The following is a 24,933-nucleotide window of genomic DNA, read 5'->3' as shown; positions in this document are numbered from 1 at the left end:
CCCCCGGTATAAGCAGAAAGTGGCTAAAATGTTACCGAATTACCGGAAGTCGGAAAGGATGCAGCAGTTCCAAAACAAGTTAAAAAGTATGCTTTACACAGCTCATAAGGGTGATGTCACAGCACAACGGGAATCTAACAGGGGAAGAGGTGAAAGTAATTCTCCTCCGACCACCCCGGCAAGGACAGGACGCTTTACAGACGTGTTGTTGATGGAGGACATGCAGAGCTTTTTAAGTCCTACTGTTGGGCGTTTTCATAGGTAAATGCATTGATATCCAATTCATTATTGTCAAAATGGATGTTCATTTCCTTTAAGAGCCATGGTCGACTATAGTTGCAATTTTGTATGTCTTGAGTAGGCCAAATTAAGGTCACACAAAAGTTTCTACTTCAGTGTTATTCTACTCATGAATATACCAGTCTGAGAAGAGGCATCCTTGTTTACTTTTAAATTTATGACGGGCGATAAAGATAAGCTCTGTGCAGCTGGTGATAATTACCTATACAATTAGGCATTTATTAATGAAGCAAAATATATAATATGTATGTATTCATTTAATGAGCCTTAGTTAGTCCTTAGCATAAGACAATCAGTAGGACATATATATATATATTTGTTTATATCATATTGTTATATGTTACGAAGACAACATGTATCCAGTATATTGTATATATTTCTCATTAGAAGAGTGTCTGTGAAGATGTGTATTTTGTAACAATTAATCACATCTTTGGTATGACAGAGGAGGTACTGATATCTCTGTGAGAAAACAAGCCATTTACGATCCATAAATTAAGTGTGAGAAACATTCAAAAGAGACGCCTAGAGGTCTGTCTCTAATTGCTACAAGTGTCAGAATTAATCCCTTGTACAGGACACCGGGGGTGGGTCCTGGACGGGTGCTATACGGCACCACTGTTTGGACTATGGTCCATTTAAATAGAGGTAGAAGGTTCAGGGGGTCACCCAAAAAGTGGGTGAAAAGTTCCAGGCAGGCGCTAATTCAGAGAGGACTGGCTCACAGTCTTCTCTATCTTAGTAAAGTAGTTTGGGGCCTGGAATTTTGGAGGCTCCAAAGTGTTATTTGGGTGGGATGAAGCCTCCACTCCTAAACCCTGGAAGCCAGCGCACAAGGGGTTAAGATCTCACAGACAACCACCCATTAAAGCAGGATGTGATGCTGGAGGGAGTGAGTGAGTTGGGAGAGTGCACCTGTGAGGACAAGATGGAAGTCTGCTAGCTGCTCAGAGAGGACTTTTGAGTAGTTTGGAAGTGAAGCTGTGTCTGCAGGGAAGGTCTGGAGGACTTCTACTAAAAACGTATGTGTCTTTCTTTTGGTTGTTTTTCTGAAGAAAGACTTTTTCCTAATTTATGCTGGAAACAAGCAGGACTTTTGTTGTGACGTTTTGGATGCTGAAGAAAAGCTTTATTTTGTTTTGTTTGGTCACCAATAAAGACCCTTTGCTTTACTGACACGGTTTTACGCACTTGTCTCGCGGAGCTTAAAGACCCCCAAAGTTTACAACTGGTGGAGGATGCGGGCAAAGTGCATTTGCAGGCGCAAAAAAAACGTTTAAAACTGACATTTAAAGAGACAGTATACTTATGGCATGTCTTGGGTGAAGTCAGCCCAGGCGTTACAAACAGCAGACAAAGGCATGGAGGAGGTCGTTAAGGCTTTGGCACAAGCCACTGTGACCCAGCAGCAAGCCACTGTGGCCCAGCAGCAAGCGTCAGCAGAGTCAAACCGTCGCCATGAGGAAGCGATGGCTCAGCAGCAGCAGGCCCTGGCACAGGCTATAGCTGCGCAGCAGGAAAATACACGGCTGCTATCCGCCCAGTTTACGGCCCAGCAGGAGTCCACTCAAGTACAGGTGGCTGCCTTGCAGGAGGCCGTACAGCAGCTGGCTCAGGGACAAGCGCAAGCGGTCGTTGCCTTTAGCAACCCAGTATCTGTTAGAGCCAGCCATTTTTTGCAGAAACTAACACCCAGCGATGACGTGGAAGCCTTTCTTACCACCTTTGAAAGGATAGCAGAGAGAGAAGCGTGGCCCCGGGACCAATGGGCCGGCATTATATCGCCTTTTCTCACTGGTGACCCGCAAAAGGCCTATTTTGACCTCCCAGCTGAGCACATCAAAGACTATGACTGTCTAAAAGCTGAAATCCTGGCCCGCCTGGGAGTGACCACAGCTGTCCGGGCTCAGAGGGTGCATCGCTGGCGGTACAAATCGGACCAACCACCCAGGTCCCAGATGCATGAACTAATTCAGTTAGTTAAAAAATGGCTGCAGCCAGAAAAGTTGTCAGGTCCACAAATGGTGGAACGAGTAGTGATGGACCGGTACCTACGGTCCCTACAAGATGACCTACAGCGCTGGGTAAGCCATGGAAACCCTACTAATGCTGACCAGCTGATCGAGCTGGTTGAACGGTATACCGTGGTGGAGGACCTGCTTGGGCCTGCCAAGCGTCGAGAACCCACGCCAAGGACACCCAGACCAGCCACCAACCTGAGGGGAGAAGCCTTGCCAGATGTTGGTGTCCGCAGGTTTACACCATCTGCCCTAGAACCACGGAGGTCGGTTCCGGTACCAAAGATGGGAGACATGCAATGTTGGCGATGTCGGTCCTGGGGGCATACCCGGGCACAATGCCCACTGCAGGAGGAGCCTATGGAGTGCGGAACTGGTCGGGGAAGCTCCTTCTATGTGCGAAGTGTGTGTACCACTCATCTTGACCTGGCTGCAGGACGGTTTGAGTGTGAAGTGTGGGTGAACCACCTTCCTGCCAGGGCCCTACTGGACTCCGGTAGCATTGTAACATTAGTACATGCCAGGGTACTTGGGAGGCTTAGACCAGTGACTAAAACTCTTCGGGTGGTATGCATTCATGGGGATACCAAGGAGTACCCCTTGGTTCCGGTGACTGTCTCTTATGGCCATGCCTCAGTTACACAGGAGGTCGGGGTGGTAAACAGTTTAATTCATGACATCATAGTGGGGCGGGACTGTCCACTATTTCTGGAACTATGGAACGAGGTGCAAATGGCACCACCAGGGGAACTGGGGGCACTGGGCCTGGAAGGGACAGGGTCCGAGGGGTCCGGAGCTGAAATACACCCCTCTGATATAGAAATACCTACCATTGATAATGAAGTCGCAGGGAATGCTAATGTGGAGGATAATGCCCCTGACCCAGGTCTTAAACCCGGGTTGATCTCTGAGGTGGGGGAGGTCTTCCCATTACAAGTCATGCTGCGGGAGGATGACGAGGAGCTCTCCCCAGTTGAGGAAGATGAAGGGGAAACATCCTCAAGGCCAGTACATCCAGATCTAGACGTGTCCAGAGGTGCATTTGGTACCGCCCAATTACGGGACCCTGCCTTGGTCAATGCTCGAGAGCAGGTTTCTGTTGTTGATGGGGTCCCACAAATGCCAGATGCAGACCAGAGGTTCCCCCACTTTGCGTTGAAGGGGGACTTACTGTATCGAGTGGCTGAGAGCCGAGGGGAAACTATAGAGCAGTTGCTGGTTCCCCAACCGTATAGGCGGATGCTCCTCGATCTAGCCCACAACGATGCACTGGGAGGACACCTGGGGGCGGAGAAAACAGAGGCCAGGATAAACGACCGGTTTTACTGGCCAGGGTTGAAGGCCGAGGTTAAAAGATACTGTGCGTCTTGTCCCATTTGCCAGTTAACCGCCCCAGTGCCACACTATAGAAACCCTCTGGTGCCCTTGCCGATTATCGAAGTCCCGTTTGAACGGATCGCTATGGATCTGGTGGGACCCCTGGTAAAGTCGGCACGGGGCCACCAATACATATTGGTCATCCTAGATTACGCAACTACAGTAGGTATCCAGAAGCTGTCCCTTTGAGGAAAGCCTCCTCTAAGGCCATCGCCAGGGAGTTGTTTCAAATGTTCTCACGAACTGGGTTCCCCAAAGAGATCCTGACAGACCAGGGTACCCCTTTTATGTCAAAGGTAATGGCGGACTTGTGCAAATTGTTTCAAATTAAGCAGTTGCGGACGTCTGTCTACCACCCACAGACCGATGGCCTAGTCGAAAGATTCAATAAAACCTTAAAATCCATGTTGAGAAGAGTAGTCCAGAAAGATGGGAAGGATTGGGATATGTTACTCCCTGCCCTGTTATTTGTTATCCGGGAGGTCCCGCAAGCATCCACAGGTTTTTCGCCATTTGAATTAGTGTATGGACGAAGGCCCCGGGGGTTACTCGATCTGGTAAAAGAGACATGGGAAAGTGAGTCCTCACCACACAAAACGGTGGTAGAGCATATCTCTCAAATGCGAGAGAGGGTGGCTAAGGTGATGCCACTGGTGAAGGAGCATATGCAGAAGGCCCAGGATGCCCAAAGAAGAGTGTATAACAGGTCGGCTAAAGTTAGACAGTTCCAAGTAGGAGACCGGGTGGCTGTTCTAATACCCACGGTAGAGAGCAAATTCTTGGCCAAATGGCAGGGCCCATTTGAGGTAGTAGAGAAATTCGGTGAGGTGGACTACAAGGTACACCAGCCAGGGAAAAGAAAACCATACCAGATCTATCACATCAATTTGTTGAAACCCTGGAGAGACAGAGAACAAGTGTCAGCGGTAGAAGGGGTACAGTCAGGGGACCATGCAGGGATCGACTTGGTGCAGGTTGCTTCTACCCTGACTAGACCTCAAACGCAGCAAACAAAAGAGTTTCTACAAAAAAATAGAGATATGTTTTCAGAGTTGCCCGGTCGCACCAACGTCATCGAGCATGACATTGTGACCGAGCCCAATGTAAAAGTCAGGTTAAAGCCTTACCGTATCCCAGAAGCTCATAGGGTGGCAGTGTCCGAAGAGGTTAAAAGAATGTTCGAGCTTGGAGTCATTGAAGAGTCGCAGAGCGAATGGTCAAGTCCAATTGTGTTGGTACCCAAGCCCAACGGCACCCTCCGCTTCTGCAACGACTTCAGAAAGCTTAATGAAGTCTCCAAGTTCGACGCATATCCCATGCCACGAGTAGATGAGCTAATTGAAAGGTTGGGGCCTGCCAGGTACATTACCACGCTAGACCTCACAAAAGGGTACTGGCAGATTCCCCTGACTAAGGAAGCCAGGGAGAAGACAGCCTTCTCTACCCCAGAAGGCCACTTCCAATATAAGAGAATGCCATTTGGTCTACACTCAGCCCCGGCCACGTTCCAAAGGGCCATGGACAAAACTCTGCGTCCACACCAACGGTACGCTTCTGTCTACCTAGATGACATAGTCATCTTCAGCACTGATTGGGAGTCCCACCTTCCCCGGGTTCAGGCAGTCGTAGACTCCTTAAGAAGAGCAGGGTTCACCATCAACCCCGAGAAGTGTGCCATTGGGATGGAGAAAGTAAAATACCTAGGGTATATTGTGGGTAGAGGGCTGGTAAAGCCCCAAATGAGTAAGGTGGAGGCCATACAGGACTGGCCCCGTCCCCTAACCAAGAAGCAGGTCAGAGCGTTTTTGGGCATAGTTGGCTATTATAGGAGGTTTGTCCCCAACTTTGCCACTGTTGCTGCACCACTGACCGACCTGACCAGAGGCAGAAAGTCAGTGATGATAAAGTGGAACGCCGAGGCCGAGACGGCTTTTCAAATGCTTAAGACAGCTTTGTGCCAAGATCCGGTGCTTGTAGCTCCAGATTTTACAAAAGATTTTGTAGTACAGACAGATGCTTCAAGCGAAGGGTTAGGAGCGGTCCTGTCTCAGGAAATCAATGGGGAGGAGCACCCTGTGGTCTTTCTTAGTAGGAAGCTGACGGCAGCTGAAAGAAACTATGCGGTGGTGGAGCGGGAGTGTCTGGCCATCAAGTGGGCTCTAGACTCCCTGCGATATTTCCTCCTGGGCAGAAAGTTCCGCTTGGTGTCAGACCATGCTCCGCTTACCTGGATGAGACAGAATAAACACACCAATGCCAGGGTAACAAGGTGGTTCCTTTCTCTCCAGGAGTTCAATTTCATGGTAGAGCACAGACCCGGGAGACAGCATCAGAATGCCGATGCCCTCTCCCGAGTCCATTGTATGGTGTCTACTGTTGCCTCCAACACCTCCGCGTTGAGGCAGAGGGGGGGGATATGTACAGGACACCGGGGGTGGGTCCTGGACGGGTGCTATACGGCACCACTGTTTGGACTATGGTCCATTTAAATAGAGGTAGAAGGTTCAGGGGGTCACCCAAAAAGTGGGTGAAAAGTTCCAGGCAGGCGCTAATTCAGAGAGGACTGGCTCACAGTCTTCTCTATCTTAGTAAAGTAGTTTGGGGCCTGGAATTTTGGAGGCTCCAAAGTGTTATTTGGGTGGGATGAAGCCTCCACTCCTAAACCCTGGAAGCCAGCGCACAAGGGGTTAAGATCTCACAGACAACCACCCATTAAAGCAGGAAGTGATGCTGGAGGGAGTGAGTGAGTTGGGAGAGTGCACCTGTGAGGACAAGATGGAAGTCTGCTAGCTGCTCAGAGAGGACTTTTGAGTAGTTTGGAAGTGAAGCTGTGTCTGCAGGGAAGGTCTGGAGGACTTCTACTAAAAACGTATGTGTCTTTCTTTTGGTTGTTTTTCTGAAGAAAGACTTTTTCCTAATTTATGCTGGAAACAAGCAGGACTTTTGTTGTGACGTTTTGGATGCTGAAGAAAAGCTTTATTTTGTTTTGTTTGGTCACCAATAAAGACCCTTTGCTTTACTGACACGGTTTTACGCACTTGTCTCGCGGAGCTTAAAGACCCCCAAAGTTTACACCCTATAGCTTTGAATTAAAGCTTCTAAGGTCAAAATGTATATTCAGACCTACATAAGTTAACCCTTTATACTATGATGCAGATAGCTTATACAGCAGTGCCACCTATGTATCGGTAGGTGACATTACAACAGTAGCAAAAATGCATTCTGGGTAGGGTTATGATGTCACATTTTTTATCAATGGTCACGCCCATCCGACAATGATTCAATGATTGGAAAGTTTCAAACTAGGAAGGTGTGTCTAACTGATAAGTTTGGGATCATAAGCCATACACAAAAGAGAAAGAAGAAGGAGTGAGAGAGAGGAGAGGAGAAGTTGGGGTCTATCAAGATGAAAGCCATGGTGAGATGTGCTATGATGGACCACCCAGCTTTCCTAGGAGCAGAAGTGAGATTCCTACTAGGACTTGGTAAGAGACACAGAAAATGATATTTCATTTTATTAAGACTAATTTGATAGTGTGGGTGAAATTATACCATCTAGATTGGCGAATAAATAAATGATTAAATTAATTGATCATCTCCATATTGAGATGTAGTCTTAGGATATTGTGAGGCTTCATTCTACCTGCAGAAGAATCAAGACTCATAATCTAGCAAAGCATTAAATGATTGCTTTTATATATGCACACATATATATATATATATATATATTATATTGATAGAACATTTTTCGCCAAGCTAAGTGATGGATTCCCACAAGAAGGACTTATTTCAAGTCCTTCCCATTTAAGATATGGTCTAGCAAAATCCTAGATCCCTGTTATTTGTCTTAATAGTCTTACCAAAGTTATATATTTGAAAATAGTCCAGGATGGGGCGGAAGGATATAGTTATCTCTTCTAAGTTATATCCTTGGATGGATTTGCCCATGCCTGAAGCCATGTGATGTGTAGTTGGTTAGGGGGGTGGAATGTATTTAGCATTCTATAATGATGTCTAGGATTAGACATGCCCATCCTGATATCATGAGGTTTTCTCTGAACAGAAGTAATGTATATAACTTATGTTCCTACTTTGATATCCTAACCTAATAGCTTGGTTACAATGTGACAAGTTATTTCCACTCACATGTATTGTTAAGCTTGTAATGCTTTATATCAACGCTATATATATTCATTTGCATGTATCTTTGTGTTTATTTACTTATATATGTTTATAATCTTGTAACCAATAAATCTGCATATTTTTATAATACCTGTGTATTATTGTATAATGCAGAACTACATTTTATCATTAACATCATCTCACGTCAAAAAGAACTTATTTATCTGAGGAAATAGTCGGACTCAGATGTGAATTGTATCAATTAGGTTGTCTACAATTCACCAGGTCATGATTTTAAGAATTTATGACAAATTTTATAAATTTTATTTTTTTATGATTAATAATTTTTATGACCATAATTAATAATTCTTAATTGAATTATTACCCACCGACACTACGCATCGCAACAGCCCTTCGGAGTCCACCCTCAGAGAACAACTCGACCGACAGGTAGCAGACTACCTCGCCTATACTGCATATATCGACACTTTGAGGAGCGATGAACCCCTTGACTACTGGGTGTGCAGGCTTGACCTGTGGCCTGAGCTATCCCAATTTGCAATAGAACTTCTGGCCTGCCCCGCTTCAAGTGTCCTGTCAGAAAGGACCTTCAGCGCAGCAGGAGGTATTGTCACTGAGAAGAGAAGTCTCCTAGGTCAAAAAAGTCTACATTACCTCACCTTTATTAAGATGAATGAGGCTTGGATCCCGAAAGGACTGACAGTGGGGGATGCATTTGACTAAAAAAGGCCTGATGAGATGCCTTGGGCTGAAAATGGTTCCCACGCTGCTGTATTTAATCTCTGCATGCCGGATGACTTGCGTGACTTCTCCGCCACCAACTAGGGTTCAAGCCGCAATGTTTTAGTACACTTTCTGCCTGGAAAACATCAATTTTTCCGGCAACAATACCTAATTTTTCAGGCATGTGTACATGCCAAATTTTTCTCGCCTCTGGTGCTGCACTGTGGCTACAAAAAAAAAAAAAAGGCACATACATGTGTCAATTCCCCTTCGTGATCGTTACCTTGTTGTGGTGAAGGGGCTTGCGTATCACAATAAAGCGATCACCTCAATGAGTGTGTTGGCAATATTGGCACACCCCAGATGATAAGGTCGTTGCTTCATTGTGAACAGACCAAAAGCCATTGGCTGGATAATTTTTCATAGAAAAAACATAAATTTTTTTTGTGATCATTAAAGCCAACAATGGGCCCACACTGCAGAATCATTGTTTTCTGGGTCACTTAACTGTCACTGAACTACCTCAGCACGACCATAGGCTTTGAAAAACTGCCATCGCCTGCAATCTCCCGAACGTGCGCACGAGCACAGTCATCGCTACACCAAGATTGACCCATAGAGGAATAAAATTTCTGTCATGAGTGTGTCAACTATTGACAACTCTTTGCGGTTGTTTGCGGTGCGTTAAACGGGGAGTTTGGTCTGTCAGAGTTTGGTCTGTCACTGTGAAGCGGGCTTAACCCTTACACTACCTGATTGATACAACATCATACCTGATCGTATACACACACTGGATGTTTTAAAGCACGTTATTACAAACAATTTAGAAATGTTAGGTGATTTATGCTCTTTATGGATTAAAACCCAACTCTGCATCAACTACGTAATTTTCCATGGGAGTTTTGCCATGGATCCCCCTCCAGCATGCCACAGTCCAGGTGTTAGTCCCCTTGAAACAACTTTTCCATCACTATTGTGGCCAGAAAGAGTCCCTGTGGGTTTTAAAATTTGCCTGCCTATTGAAGTCTATGGCGGTTCGCCGGAAAATTTTATGTTCGCGACATCTCTACTCACAATAGAACCAATCAAACCTTCATCTCATCCCACAAAAAATGAGATCCTACCTAAGACAATCTCCCAAAAAATAAAAAAAATTATGGCTCTTAGAATTTGGAGACACTAAAACATGATATATTTTTTTCTTTCAAAAATGCATTTATTGTGTAAAACTTAAAATTTAAAACTTAAAAAATAAATTAAAAAAGTATACATTTTATGTATTGCCTCATCCATAACAACCTGCTGTATAAAAATATAACATGACCTAACCCCTTAGGTGAACATCGTAAAAAAAAAAAGCCTTTTTTTTTTTTACCTTACATCACAAAAAGTGTAATACCAAGCGATCAAAAAGTCATATGCACCCTAAAATAGTACCAATCAAACTCATCTCATGCCAAAAAAAATGAGCCCCTATATAAGACAGTCACCCAAAAAATAAAAATAAACTATGGCTTTCAGAATATGGAGAAACTAAAAATAATTTTTTTTCAAAAATGCTTTATTACCGTATGTAAAACTGAAACAAACAATAGTCATATTTGGTATTGTTGCGACCGTAACAACCTGCTCTATGAAAATAGCACATGATCTAACCTGTCAGATGAACATTGTAGATAACAAAAAATAAAAACTGCTATTTTTTCTTACATTACCTCACAAAAAGTGTAATATAGAGCAACCAAAAATCATATGTACCCTAAAATAGTACCAACAAAACTGCCACCTTATCCTGTAGTTTCCAAAATGGGGTCACATTTTTGGAGTTTCTACTCTAGGGGTACATCAGGTGGTCTTCAAATGTGACATGGCAACTTAAAATTATCCCAGTGAAATCTGCCCTCCAAAAACCACATGGAGTCCTTTCCTTCTGCGCCCTGCTGTGTGCCCGTACAGCAGTTTACGACCACAAATGGAGTGGTTCTGTAAACTACAGAATCAGAGTAATAAATATTGAGTTTTGAATTAAAGTGGAAAATCTGACAAAAAAGTTAAATTCTGAAATGTCATCTACATTTTCCTTTAATTCTTGTGGAACACCTAAAGGGTTAACATAGTTTGTAAAATAAGTTTTGAATACATTGAGAGGTGTAGTTTCTAAAATGGGGGCATTTATGGGTGGTTTCTATTATGTAAGACCCACAAAGTGACTTCAGACCTGAACTGGTCCTTAAAAATTACGTTTTGGAAATTTTCTGAAAAATGTTAAGATTTGCTTCAAAACGTCCCAAAAAAATAAAATGTAATTTAAAAAATGATCCAAAAATGAAGTAGACATATGGGAAATGTAAAGTAATAACTATTTTAGGAGATATCACTATCTGTTTTAAAAGCAGAGAAATTGAAATTTAGAAAATTGCGAATTTTTCCATATTTTTGCTAAATTTGGTATTTTTTTATAAATAAAAATGAAATATTTTGACTCAAATTTACCACTGTCATGAAGTACAATATGTGAAGAGAAAACAATCTCAGACTGGCTTGGATGAGTAAAAGCGTTTTAAAGTTATCACCACATAAAGTGACATGTCAGATTTGCAAAAAGTGGTCTGGTCCTTAAGGTGAAAAATGGCAGGGTCCTGAAGAGGCTCTTATTGGGAGTAGTCATAGTGCTGGGCGGGTGGCTACTCCCCATGGTCCAGGCCGGGTTTTGACAGGCTTACAAAAAGTCAGCCAGCAGGGTCAGGGGTGTAATCACCTGGCTGATGGTGGAGCTCTGTGTAGATGTGTGTTTTTGGAGCCGAGTGAAAACTGGAGGGTCTCTGCGAGAGACAAAGGACAAAGCAAGGTCCCCATCCACTCTGTGGGGAGTACGGCTACCATTTGGGAAATCCCTACAATTGGTGTCCGATGCAGGCACACCCAGGATTGCTTGAAGCAGCAACAAGTTAGGTTGCGTTCACACGGGCGAGATTTCCGCGCGGGTGCAATGCGGTAGGTGAACGTATTGCACCCGCACTGAATCCCGACCCATTCATTTCAATGGGGCTGTTCAGATGAGCGGTGATTTTCACGCATCACTTGTGCATTGCGTGAAAATCGCAGCATGCTCTATATTCTGCATTTTTCGCGCAACGCAGGCCCCATAGAAGTGAAGAGGATCTTTGGTGACGTCACTCTGGTCATCACATGATCCATCACATGATCTTTTACCATGGTGATAGATCATGTGATGACCGGAGTGACGTCACCAAAGGTCCTGTTCATGTAATGAATGCTCACCACAGGTCCTGTTCAGCAAAGGAGACAGAAGGAGATGCCGGTCTGCACGATCAAGTGGACTAAGGTGAGTTAAATAATTTTTTATTTTTTTTAACCCCTCCAGCGCTGTTTTACTATGCATTCTGTATTCAGAATGCTATTATTTTCCCTTATAATCATGTTATAAGGGAAAATAATACAATCTTCAGAACACTGATCCCAAACCCGAACTTCTGTGAAGAAGTTTGGGTTTGGGTACCAAACATGCGTAATTTTTCTCACGCGAGTGCAAAACGCATTACAATGTTTTGCACTCGTGCAAAAAAATCGTGGGTGTTCCCGTAATGCACCCGCACATTTTCCCGCAACGCCCGTGTGAACCCAGCCTTAAATGTCAGAAGCAGTTTTTTTTTCCTCTGGTTGGACTCTTAAAGGGTCAGTAGCCTAAATTACTGAATAGACCTTTTTTTGTTGAAAGCAAGTTTTTCAATTGATGTTCTGGGTTAAAGCAGCAGCGGAGCTTCAACAAGAGTCGGTGAAAATGGAGGATCTTATCAAGCAGATGGTGCAGAGAAATCTGCAGCAGCATAGGGCTCATGCAGAGGCTTTGCAGGCTAATCAGCAGGAGGCGAACCGCCTACTGTCGGAGCAAATTGCAACCCTAAGAGATAGGGTGGCAGCACAACCAGTGGGGTATGTGGTTGAACAGAATCTGGGCCTCAGAAAAAACGTGGAATCTGCCTTACGAAAAATTACCGCAGAGGACGATGTAGAAGCCTTCCTCACCGTGTTTGAGCGGATCACTGAGTGTGAGAGACTACCAGCTGATCAATGGGCCAATGTGCTGGCCCCCTTTCTCTTACGTGAACCCCAGAAGCCATATTATGACTTATCATTGCAGGATACACGGGAATACTCTTGACTAAAGGCAGAAATATTGGCACGTCTGGGGGTAAAAAAAGTTCCAGCAGAGTTGACCCTTTAAAACGTAACTTTTACTGATTTAATCAAATAAAATAAAACCACCTTTGTGATTCACCAGTGAAAAAATTGTGAAACAAACGATATACAAATATAAATACTGTTTACACGGGATAGCCAACCAGCAATCTGGTTATGGAGGTATGGTGTACAGAAGGCAGTATACAGGGGAGTATGCAGATATCTTACCTGTCCCTATTCTCACCCTGAATCACTGCTCAGCCCAGGGACGTCCCCTGATGGTGGAGACTCCCCGTCCTCGTTCCTGGACTGACTGCCCTACGTATACCCTCCTCTCAATAAGCGATATCTGGCTGTCCCGCATAAATAACGGACATTAACTGTGTCACAGCCAGACGATGCCTGTGTAGATCACAGCCCACATAGATAAAACACTGATATAGAAGTGCAGAGGAAAAGATAAATCCTACAGCACCATTATGAGAAGCCCGAAGTGAATATTTTGATGACACTATATTCCCAGGCTATTTCTCAACAATACCCCGACGCGTTTCCCCTCTTATTAGGTTCATCAGGTGGTCAGAAGACAGTCATGGGTAAACCGTTACATAAGTGGATAATCAAAAGATATACTCATGATACATGTGGAGGACATAGGATCGGATACGCAGATGCTGATGTATATGTGGGACCAAACGGACCAATAGATAAATCCCACTTATAGTCATGGTCCGCCTGCTTGGTCAAAAGCCCAATTAGATGAGGCCATATTATCCAAGGAATTTCTCTAGCATTCCGACAGCTTCCTATGTCTCCAGATGGGGGTAACCATCACCGTCCGAGCTCAGAGGGTGCACCAGTGGGGGTTTCAGAGAGGCAAGCCTCCCAGGTCCCAAATGTTTGATCTACTGCACCTCGTCCAAAAATGGCTACAGCCGGATGTCTGTTCTCCAGCCAAAATGGTGGAGCGAGTCGTAATGGACCGATTCATGCATGCTCTCTCTAAGCCGGCACAGTGCTGGGTTGCACAAGGAAATCCACAGACTGCAGATGACTTAATGGGCTTGGTAGAGAGGTACTATGCCATAGAGCCGACCCTAGCTGCCTCAGGATCCTTGAACTCCCCCTACTGGAAGGCGCGGGTTGACTCTGAAGTTCAGAGAAAGGGACTAAAACCCCACGGGGTGGACGTTATGAGGCCAAGAGTCTACCAGAACCAACTGCACGACCGTCCTTAAGAGAGGTCATCTGCTGGAGGTGCCATGGCCTGGGACTTATGGCAGCCCAATGTCCCATCAGCCCAGAACAAATGGACTGTTCTGTGGGGAGACGAACCTCAATGTTTGCATGTAGTTTGGTTCCTAATGTTGAGGGAGGACTCCCTTTTTGTACAATTAATGTGAATGGAAACCCTACAACGGGACATCTGGACTCAGGGAGCCTGGTCACGCTCCTAACGGCCCGTATTCCTCATAAGTTGGTTCCTGGGAAGACCTTGGGAGTTACCTGCATTCATGGTGATACCAAGGTCTACCCAATAGCCCAGGTCCCGGTATACCACCAGGTAAGGGTCGTGCGGGGTGGATGCACGAGATGATTATTGGCCAAGACTGTCCTGTGTTCTGGGATTTGTGGACCAATGCAGTACCGCAACAAAGCCCTAGGGACGCTGATAGCCCCATGCTCCTTGACCCTGAGATGGTCCCTGACTTTCCATTCTCAGCCATGGTAGGCGAGAATGAGGAGGAGTCTGCCCTTGAGGAGATGGTTCTGGACTTAGAGGTGTTTCATGGAAACTTTGGGCTTGCTCAGTTCCGAGATGAGATTCTATAAGGAGCCTTAAACAATAGTCAATGGGGCACCTTGAGAGCCAGGGGCAGACGAAAGGTATCCTCACTTTGCAATGAATGAAAACTTGTTGTACCGGATGACTAAAATCCAGGAAGAATTAGTGGAACATCTTGTGGTTCCTAAGCCATACCGACGCATAGAAATGGACCTGGCACATAGCCATGTATTAGGGGGACACTTAGGGGCTGATAATACCATTACCAATTATCGAGATACCATTCGAGAGAATTGGAATGGATTTAGTCGGGCCTTTAGTAAAATCCGTAAGGGGGCACCAATATATATTAGTGGTAATGGATTATGCTACCCGATGCACTGAGGCGGTGCCTTTGAGGAAAGCTACCTTTAAAGTTATAGCCAGAGAACTGTTCCAGATTTTCTCCAGAACAGGGCTGCCCAAGGAGATCCTGACTCACCAGGGGACCCCGTTCATGTCCAGGGTCATGCAATATATCTGTAAAGTATTACAAATTACCCGGTTGCATACCTCAGTGTACCACCCACAGACATATGGCCTGGTGGAAAGCTTCAATAAAACTTTGAAGGCCATGTTGAAAAAAGTGGTCGAGAAAGATGACCGAGAATGGGATTACTTGTTGCCTTATCTAATTTTCTCAATCAGAGAGGTACCCCAGGTATCAACAGGTTTCTCGTCTTTTGAGTTATTGTATGGAAGGCATCCACGAGGCCTGTTAGATATCGCTAAGGAGACCTGGGAGAGTGAGGTCACGCCTTACAAAAGTGTCATTGAACATGTTACTACATTGCAGGAGCGAATAGCTCAAATAACACCTATTCTGAAAGAGCATATGCTCCAGGCACAAGCGGAAATATACAACAGGACGTCCCGTCTTAAACAGTTCAGTCTAGGTTTTAGTTTTAGTCCCCAGAGAGGAGAGCAAGTTCCTGGCCAAGTGGCAAGGGCCCTATGAGATAACTGAGAGGGTGGGTGAAGTTAACTACCGGGTACATCAGCCAGGAAGGAGAAAGCCCTATCAAATCTACCACATCAACTTGCTAAAACCATGGAAGGATAGGGACCCTCCTGAGAGCCTATGTCTGTTGACCCAACCAGACGCCACCATTGACAATGTAAAAATTGCCGAAACCCTGTCCCCTTCCCAAAAATACCAATGCCAGCTCCTTTTACAGCAGAATAGGGACTTGTTTACAGAAACCCCTGGCTTAACCAAGGTCGTGGAACATGAGATTCTAACGGACCCTCAGGTGCGAGTAAATTTAAAACCATACAGGATACCCGATTCCTGAAGGGAGATAGTTTCCAAAGAGGTCCAGAGAATGTTAAAACTAGGGGTAATTGAGGAATCAAAAAGTGGGTGGTCTAGTCCCATAGTGCTAGTCCCGAAGCCCAATGGAGAATGGCGGCTTTGTAATGACTAACGCAAATTAAACGAGGTGTCCAAAGTAGATGCTTATCCTATGCCCCTGGTGGATGAGCTCATTGAGAGACTAGGGCCAGCTTGATACATACCGACCCTAGATCTTACAAAGGGATACTGGCAAATTCCGTTGTCGATAGAAGCTAGGGAAAAAACTGTGTTTTCTACACCGGAAGGGTCCTTCCAGTACGTTAGGATGCCGTTTGGGTTGCAAGGGGCCCACGCCACCTTCCAGAGAGCTATGGACCAAATCGTACGCCCATACCTGGAATATATGGCCGCTTACTTGGATGATATAGTGATCTTCAGTCAAGATTGGGAGAATCACCTCAGTAAAGTTCAGAGCATCCTAGATGCCATGGGGTTGGAAGAGGCTCGATACTTGGGATATATCGTAGGTAGAGGAATAATAAAACCCCAAGTAACTAAAGTGGAAGTTATCCAAAATTAGCCCCGCCCACTTACCAAGAAACAGGTCAAAGCCTTTCTCGGTATTGTGGGATACTACAGGAGATTTGTTCCTAAGTTTTCAGAACTAGCAGTACCCCTGACCGACCTTACAAAAGGGGGGGGGGAAGTCTGCTGTGATCAAGTGGTCCCTGGAGGCTGAAGAGGCCTTCCAAAAACTTAAGTCCGCCCTCTGTAGACAGCCCATCTTGGTAGCCCCTGACTTCTCCCGGGAATTTATTGGTCAGGCAGATGCATCAGAAGTAGGCCTAGGGGCAGTAATGTCTCGAGTCATAAATGAGGAGGAACATCCCGTGTGTTACCTCAGCAGAAAACTGTCCCCGGCAGAGCGGAATTACTCTATAATTGAAAGGGAATGCTTGGCCATTAAGTGGGCCCTTGATTGTCTCCGATACTACCTCCTGGAACAGATATTTACACTGGTCTCGGATCATGCCCCTCTGCAATGGTTAAGAGAGAAAAAGGGTAACAATGCCTGTGTCACCCGTTGGTTTCTAGCCCTACAGGACTTAAGGCTTTCGGTAGAGCATAGGCCGGGCAGGCTACAAGGATTTTGATGGGCTTACAAAAAGTCAGCCAGCAGGGTCAGGGGTGTGATTACCTTAGTGATGGTGGAGCTCTGTGTTTTTGGAGCCAAGTTAAAACCGGAGGGTCTCTGCCGAGCGACAAAGGACAAAGCAAGGCCCCCATCCACTCCGTGGGGAGAACGGCTACCATTTGGGAAATCCCAGAGATGTGCCAAATATCAACTAAATATATCAAAAGAGAGAGTACAAACATAGAAATATGGACATATGAAAAAAACGCATGAAAACCGCACTAATTATGCACATGCGTTTTTGAGTCATACACAGTTTGTGGCCGGTATATATAATGGAGATATAGGCTATACAGCTAGTATTGTATTTAATTTCATTATAAGTATTTTATATGTATTTTATGGTTTTGAGAATATGTGTTAGGTCTGATTTAAACATATGAATGACATATGGGGGAAATGTATAGAGGAAAATCGAATTACAGCAGATACAGAATCTGGATCCATGTTTTGAAGACAGCTGGCTATCCCAGCGAACATTGCGATCATAGATATGTGCCCTATAAAAGACAATCAGCTCAATTGCTGTCTGACTACTGAGGAAGGGGCATAGCTTAGCCCAAAACGCGTTTGGTAAAGACAGTGAAAAGAATCTGGATCCTACTTGTGGGGCCCCAACATAGGGGTAAAGTGTGAAATTAATAAGTTCGGCACATCAACTATATTTACCGTTACAGCGGAGCGAGGAAGAACTATAGGACCTAGAAGATACACTCTGCAACCTGCCTCCGTCACGTAGGACGCCACAAGGAGATGGCCGGATAACATGGTCCTGGCAGATCATAAGAAAAGAAAGATCTTCGAGACAATAAGACCGAATCAAGAGTGGTAAAGTACCAACACTTGCGTTGCCATTAGTTTGTCATATACTGTATAGTGTATTGACCACATATTGATCGCATATATTGAGTGAACATCTGTTGCGATTTATGGCACATATTGTGATTGCATGAACACTGAGATTGTGGACGCAGGAAAGAGAACTTTGACCAAGTGGAATACCAATAGCTGGTCGATATTTGATCAATGATCGCTTATACTGAGTGAACATTTTCTGCGAGTTATGGCACACATTGCTACTGCGTGCACGTATGAAAGAGGACTTTGATCAAGTAGTATACCAGAAGCTGGTCACTACTATATTTTAACAGTGGATTTTTAAGTTTTATGGTATATATCAGACCTCTTATTGGTAGGAGTTTTTTATATGTTTTATGTGTTTATAATAAATGATTATAGATATCCATATGGCCAGATATTGAGTGCCCTCCGTACTTACATATTGTTATTAAAATTGTTGATATATACCTCTTCCTTATACTGTGACCTGTCTTTCTATACACAATATGATGTCACATTGTATTTATAATTTTCTCTTTCTTACAAGTTTTATACAGTATGTATTTGGCTGACCCATTTGTTTTCACTTTAGTTTTTATGCTTATCTCTATAATATCTACATGTCCCTTTTTTCATTATGCATTGTTCTTTGAGGGAATTCAGTGGAAGTTGGTGGTGTGGGGATCTTGAATTTTTTTGTTTTACTTTGTTGAAAAAAGACATGTACTACCCCTGCCTATAACAGATGTCCCAGGGTCAATGGTGGCATGCACTTGGCACAAAGCAACATCTGCAGTGAGCAACCCATTTTCTCATGTAGCAGTACAAGGCAAGGATGTATTTTCTGGAGAAATATCAGTAGTTGGGTTGTTTCGATAGCAAAATTTTGATTCGGTTTTGATACCATAAAAAAGTATTGCGATACTCGATACCATTTGATACCGCGAGAAAAAAAGAAAACATAAAAAAAAGCCGCGTGCATTCCGCATTTTATGGAAAGTCTGGCCCATAATAGAACAGTCCGATCCTATTTTTTGGGGGGACAAGGTGACTTAAAAAAATTGGTGAATCGCGCAGTTTTTAGTTTTTGTTTTTCTGTTACGGCGCTCACCGCATAGGATATTTTAATATTTTGGACTTTTCAGACGTGGCGATATGTAATATCTTTATTTATTTATTGTTTATATATTTTATATGTAAAATTGCGAAAGGGGGTGATTTATACTTAATATTTTGATGTTTTTTTTAACTTTTTTTTTGTTACTTTTTATTTAATAACTATTTCCCCCCTGAGGGGCTAGAGCATGGGATCTTTTAATCACTTGTCCTATTCACCCTAATAGAGCTCTATCAGGGTGAATAGGACTTCACACTCTCCCTGCTGCCCTGTGCATAGTTCACACGGCAGCAGGGAGCTGACTATGGCAGTGAGGGCTTCAGTAGCATCCTGGCTGCCATGGTAACTGATCGGAGCCCCAGGATTACACTGCTGGGGCTCTGATTGGAACTGCCACTGCCACCAATGAGGAGGAGGGGAGGGGACCCTGTGGCCACTGCCACCAATGATTTTAATACTGGGGGATTGGGGGGGCGCACTGTGCCACCAATGATTTTAATACTGGGGGGGTTGAGGGGAGGGGGCGCACTGCATCACCAATGATTTTAATATTGGGGGGTTGAGGGGAGGGGGCGCCCTTAGCCACCAATTAGTTTAATACTGGGGAGGAGGGGGAGCACAGTGGTGGCACTGCGCCACCAATGTTAATATAATTAACATTTAATACTGGAGGCAGGTGCGGCACCTGAGGGGTTAACTGCCGCTAATCGCAGCTCTCCGCCAGCACCCGCCTCCTGTATTTGTATTAAACATTTACTTGGTCGATACCAGGCAAAAGTATCGATTGGGTATCAAAAATTCTATACCTAAAACAACCCTAATCAGTAGCTAGGTATCTTTAAGCTCAGCTAAGTGCATGCCTTCAGTTCCCTAAAGGCAGCAGAATCCACTAAGTGGTATGGCAGTGAAGTGCATGCCTTTAGTTCCATAAAGGCAGCAGAATCCACTAAGCCAGGCATCCTCAAACTGCGGCCCCCCAGCTGTTGCAAAACTACAACTCCCAGCATGCCCGAACAGCCTACAGGTATCAGCCTACAGCAGGGCATTGTGGGAGTTGTAGTTTTACAACAGCTGGAGGGCCGCAGTTTGAGGATGCCTGCACTAAGCGGTATGGCAGCGAATATACCACCAGCAATTTGGCCAGGTGGGAGTTAAGTTTACTTGGCACATAGAGTTACATTCTGGGCAAACATTCCATTATTAATGGCTATCGACAGAGCAGAGGAGGAGGAAGAGTTTGAATGGAAGAAGAAGTAACTAATGATGACAATGACAAGGACACTCTACTGCATGTGAATGTGGCCTGGCTGCTGCAAGAGACTGGGAGAAGCAGGAACGGCTTGTTCCGTTTGCTGGTGATCAGTTCCATTTTCCCTCTAGATGTGGGGATGGTGCTTCATGTATTACAATACACCCATGAAGCCTATGTTTGTATTTGAACAGTTAATTTTTAACCTGCAGATCTTGCACATGTTAGAGCTTTTGTCTGATGCCCCTGTGGAGAAAAACTGCAGGTCGGTAGATACTTGCACATAACCATTGAAATGAATGGTTCCGTATACGGATCGCAAAAAAGGGAAGGTAAACGGAAGGCCTAAGGGTAAGCTGTGCTTAAGGTAAAAATTCAGAAAGCTTCTCTCTCCAATAATAATTTTTTGAAACTGCCCCCTCGCTTGTATAATTTTACTTTTTCTATACTAATTAAACTGAGTGTTTACATGCGCCAGAGATGTTACGATTTTTATTTTTGTTAGTGATATCATTCAGAAGCTCTAGAAAACGCACCTTCAGTTTTCTGGTTGTACTGCCTATGTAAGCTAAATTGCATAGTGTGCATATGATCATATACAGTCAGGTCCATAAATATTGGGACATCAACCCAATTCTAAAAATTTTGGCTCTATACACCACCACAATGGATTTGAAATGAAACAAACAAGATGTGATTTAACTGCAGACTGTCAGCTTTAATTTGAGGGTATTTACATCCAAATCAGGTGAACGGTGTAGGAATTACAACAGTTTGCATATGTGCCTCCCACTTGTTAAGGGACCAAAAGTAATGGGACATAATAATAATCATAAATCAAACTTTCACTTTTTAATACTCGGTTGCAAATCCTTTGCAGTCAATTACAGCCTGAAGTCTGGAACGCATAGACATCACCAGACGCTGGGTTTCATCCCTGGTGATGCTCTGCCAGACCTCTACTGCAACTGTCTTCAGTTCCTGCTTGTTCTTGGGGCATTTTCCCTTCAGTTTTGTCTTCAGCAAGTGAAATGCATGCTCAATCGGATTCAGGTCAGGTGATTGACTTGGCCATTGCATAACTTCTTTCCCTTAAAAAACTCTTTGGTTGCTTTTGCAGTATGCTTTGTTTCATTGTCCATCTGCACTGTGAAGCGCCGTCCAATCAGTTCTGAAGCATTTGGCTGAATATGAGCAGAAAATATTGCCCGAAACACTTCAGAATTCATCCTGCTGCTTTTGTCAGCAGTCACATCATCAATAAATACAAGAGAACCAGTTCCATTGGCAGCCATACATGCCCATGCCATGACACTACCACCACCCTGCTTCACTGATGAGGTGGTATGCTTAGAATCATGAGCAGTTCCTTTCCGTCTCCATACTCTTCTCTTCCCATCACTCTGGTACAAGTTGATCTTGGTCTCATCTGTCCATAGGATGTTGTTCCAGAACTGTGAAGGTTTTTTAGATGTCGTTTGGCAAACTCTAATCTGGCCTTCCTGTTTTTAAGGCTCACAAATGGTTTACATCTTGTGGTGAACACTCTGTATTCACTCTGCTGAAGTCTTCTCTTGATTGCTGACTTTGACACACATACACCTACCTCCTGGAGAGTGTTCTTGATCTGGCCAACTGTTGTGAAGGGTGTTTTCTTCACCAGGGAAAGAATTCTTCGGTCATCCACCACAGTTGTTTTCCGTGGTCTTCCGAGTCTTTTGGTGTTGCTGAGCTCACCGGTGCATTCCTTCTTTTTAAGAATGTTCCAAACAGTTGTTTTGGCCACGCCTAATGTTTTTGCTATCTCTCTGATGGGTTTGTTTTGTTTTTTCAGCCTAATGATGGCTTGTTCCCTGATAGTGACAGCTCTTTGGATCTCATCTTGAGAGTTGACAGCAACAGATTCCAAATGCAAATAGCATACTTGAAATGAACTCTGGACCTTTTATCTGCTTATTGTAATTGGGATAATGAGGGAATAACACACACCTGGCCATGGAACAGCCGAGAAGCCAAATGTCCCATTTCTTTTGGTCCCTTAACAAGTGGGAGGCACATATGCAAACTGTTGTATTTCCTACACCGTTCACCTGATTTGGATGTAAATACCCTCAAATTAAAGCTGACAGTCTGCAATTAAAGGACATCTTGTTCGTTTCATTTCAAATCCATTGTGGTGGTGTATAAAGCCAAAAATGTTAGAATTGTGTCGATGTCCCAATATTTATGGACCTGACTGTATATGATGCCTTCTGTGTTGCAATTTATGTAGCGTTTTATTTTGTATTTTATTTCTTTTTGGGTGTGTGGTAATTCTTTGGTTGAGTGAACATAAGAACAAGTTTTGCAGGGATGATTCCCACAGGGATAAAATCCTAAATTGGATAGCCATGTGAGCGATTAGGAATAATTCGTTTTTTAAATCGCTAGCTGCGATTTTTTGACCTATTGTTTGAGCTTTCCTGTAAGAAAGTATTGGTATATATTTGTAAATTAAAGAGCGTACTTGATAAAAAAGAAGATTATATTGTAAAGTAAGTGTTGGTGTGAACTTTTATTTTTGTTCCTGTTTTCATTATGTTCTTTTATTAAAAGCTCAGGTCTTGTTAGTCTAGGGCTACACGACGACAATTCTTGCGCAACATTTTGTCACACCAATGTCGCGCGACAATTTTTATAATGATAGTCTATGGTGTCGCACTGCACACGACAGTCGCAATAAAAAACATTCAAGATGGATTTTTCTGCGACTGTCACATCACAGCATGTCGCAAGTCGCAGTGCGACACCGTAGACTGTCATTATAAAAATTGTCGCGCGACATTGGTGCGAAAAAATGTTGCGCGACACATGTTGCAGTGTAGTTGTGCCCTATGGTCCCTTGCAGACGAGTGTTCCTCCCCTAGCGAGTCCGCAATGCAGCTCCCGGCCTGACCTCCCAGTGCTGCCGGGGGTCACATAGCATTATATTGATTTATGATACTATGTAACCCTTACAATTCTGGAATGTATTGGATACCACTGGCATAATGCTGCCAGTGTTATCCAATACATTCCAGAACTGTAAGGGCTCATGCACACGACCGTATGCCCTCCAAGACATACGGTCTGTGAGAGGGCCATATGTCCCGGAGCGGCATACATCGTTCAAGTGCACAGCATCATAGATTACTATGATATTGTGAGCATCGGGCCGCCTGCGGGACTAATGTCCTGCACTCATATGATCATATGAGTGCAGGATAATAGTCCCGCGGGCAGCCCGATGCGCACATTATCATAGTAACCTATGATGCTGTGCTCTCCCGTGCGCACGATGTATGCCGCTCCGGGATATATGGCCCGCTCACGGACCATATGTCTCGGAGGGCATACGGTCATGTGCATGAGCCCTAAGGGTTACTATACTGTCCTCATACATGTTAGCATGGTGTGTAATCTGACATGTAGCTAAACCCCCTGTCTTCTTGAGAAAAAGAGACTGTTCAGCTTTAACCTTCTCCAGTGGTGGTATGTCTCCTGATCGCTGGTTGGTATCCCCACAGCTGTTTCCATGTATGTGTATGTTATTAGGCTGCTCAAGAGTAATATTGTGTTGGGTACTTGTTGTTAGCATTCCCGGTCGGGAGTGCAGGCACTTGTCTCTATTACACAGTTAGGCATTGGGCCTTCTGAGATGGAGTGTTATTGATGGATCCTGGGTGGGTGTAGGATTCGGGCAGTGTTTGTCACTTAACCATGATGGTTATAATTTGTTGTTATTGCCTTTGTGTCCTTACCAGTTCAGTGTAATCGGGGGACACACATTGTTTCCATATTCTCTCCTGCATAATCTGTCTCATGTTTTATTGTGTCTACAGTGTAATTATGATATATAATAAAATTTGATATTTTGAATATGTGTGCTCTCGGACAGAACAGTTACATAGCATCATAAATCAATATAATGCTATGTGAATCCCGTCAGTGCTGGGAGGTCAGGCCGGGTGCTGCGATTCGGACTCGCTGCAGGAGGAACGCTTGTCTGCAAGGGGCCTATGTGTCGCGCGACTTATTGTCGTCGTGTAGCCCAAGCCTCAACTTGTTAACAAGGCAGTGGCTTGTTTTAGCATCCAATTAGGGCAACCCCTGGCTGACAATCTATTGTGTATAGCTTTCTGTTCACATTGGTATTTTTTTTTCTGTGCTGCAATTATATTTGGCTATGATTAATTCACCAGAGGGAACAGCTTGCAAAGTATGTTTTGGATGTAATGTACCTGCATGAAGAATTGTATTACCTGAGATTGGTTTTCTATATGTAGCTGTGATGATCTCCTGATTTGGTATACCCTGTAATTTTAGGTCTAAAAATGTAATTTCATATTCATTTGCAGTTTGGGTAAATGTAAGATTGTAGTTATTATTATTTAAATAGGATATAAAGGGGGGTACGGCAGACACATCTCCCTGCCAGATAAATAGAAGGTCATCGATGTATCTGCCGTACCACCTAGTAATATCCAAAAAAGGATTATTTTCATTATAAATGTACACTGTCTCCCAGTAAGCCATGGCCAAATTGGCCAGGGAAGGAGAGTATTTTGCACATTTTGTAGAAAAAACTTTTTGTGAAACTGAACAAAAAAATTTTTGAATTATAAAAA

The sequence above is a fragment of the Bufo bufo genome, chromosome 1 (assembly GCF_905171765.1).
Source record: "Bufo bufo chromosome 1, aBufBuf1.1, whole genome shotgun sequence".
In the NCBI taxonomy this organism is placed as follows: domain Eukaryota; kingdom Metazoa; phylum Chordata; class Amphibia; order Anura; family Bufonidae; genus Bufo; species Bufo bufo.
Note: the sequence above shows the minus strand (reverse complement) of the source record.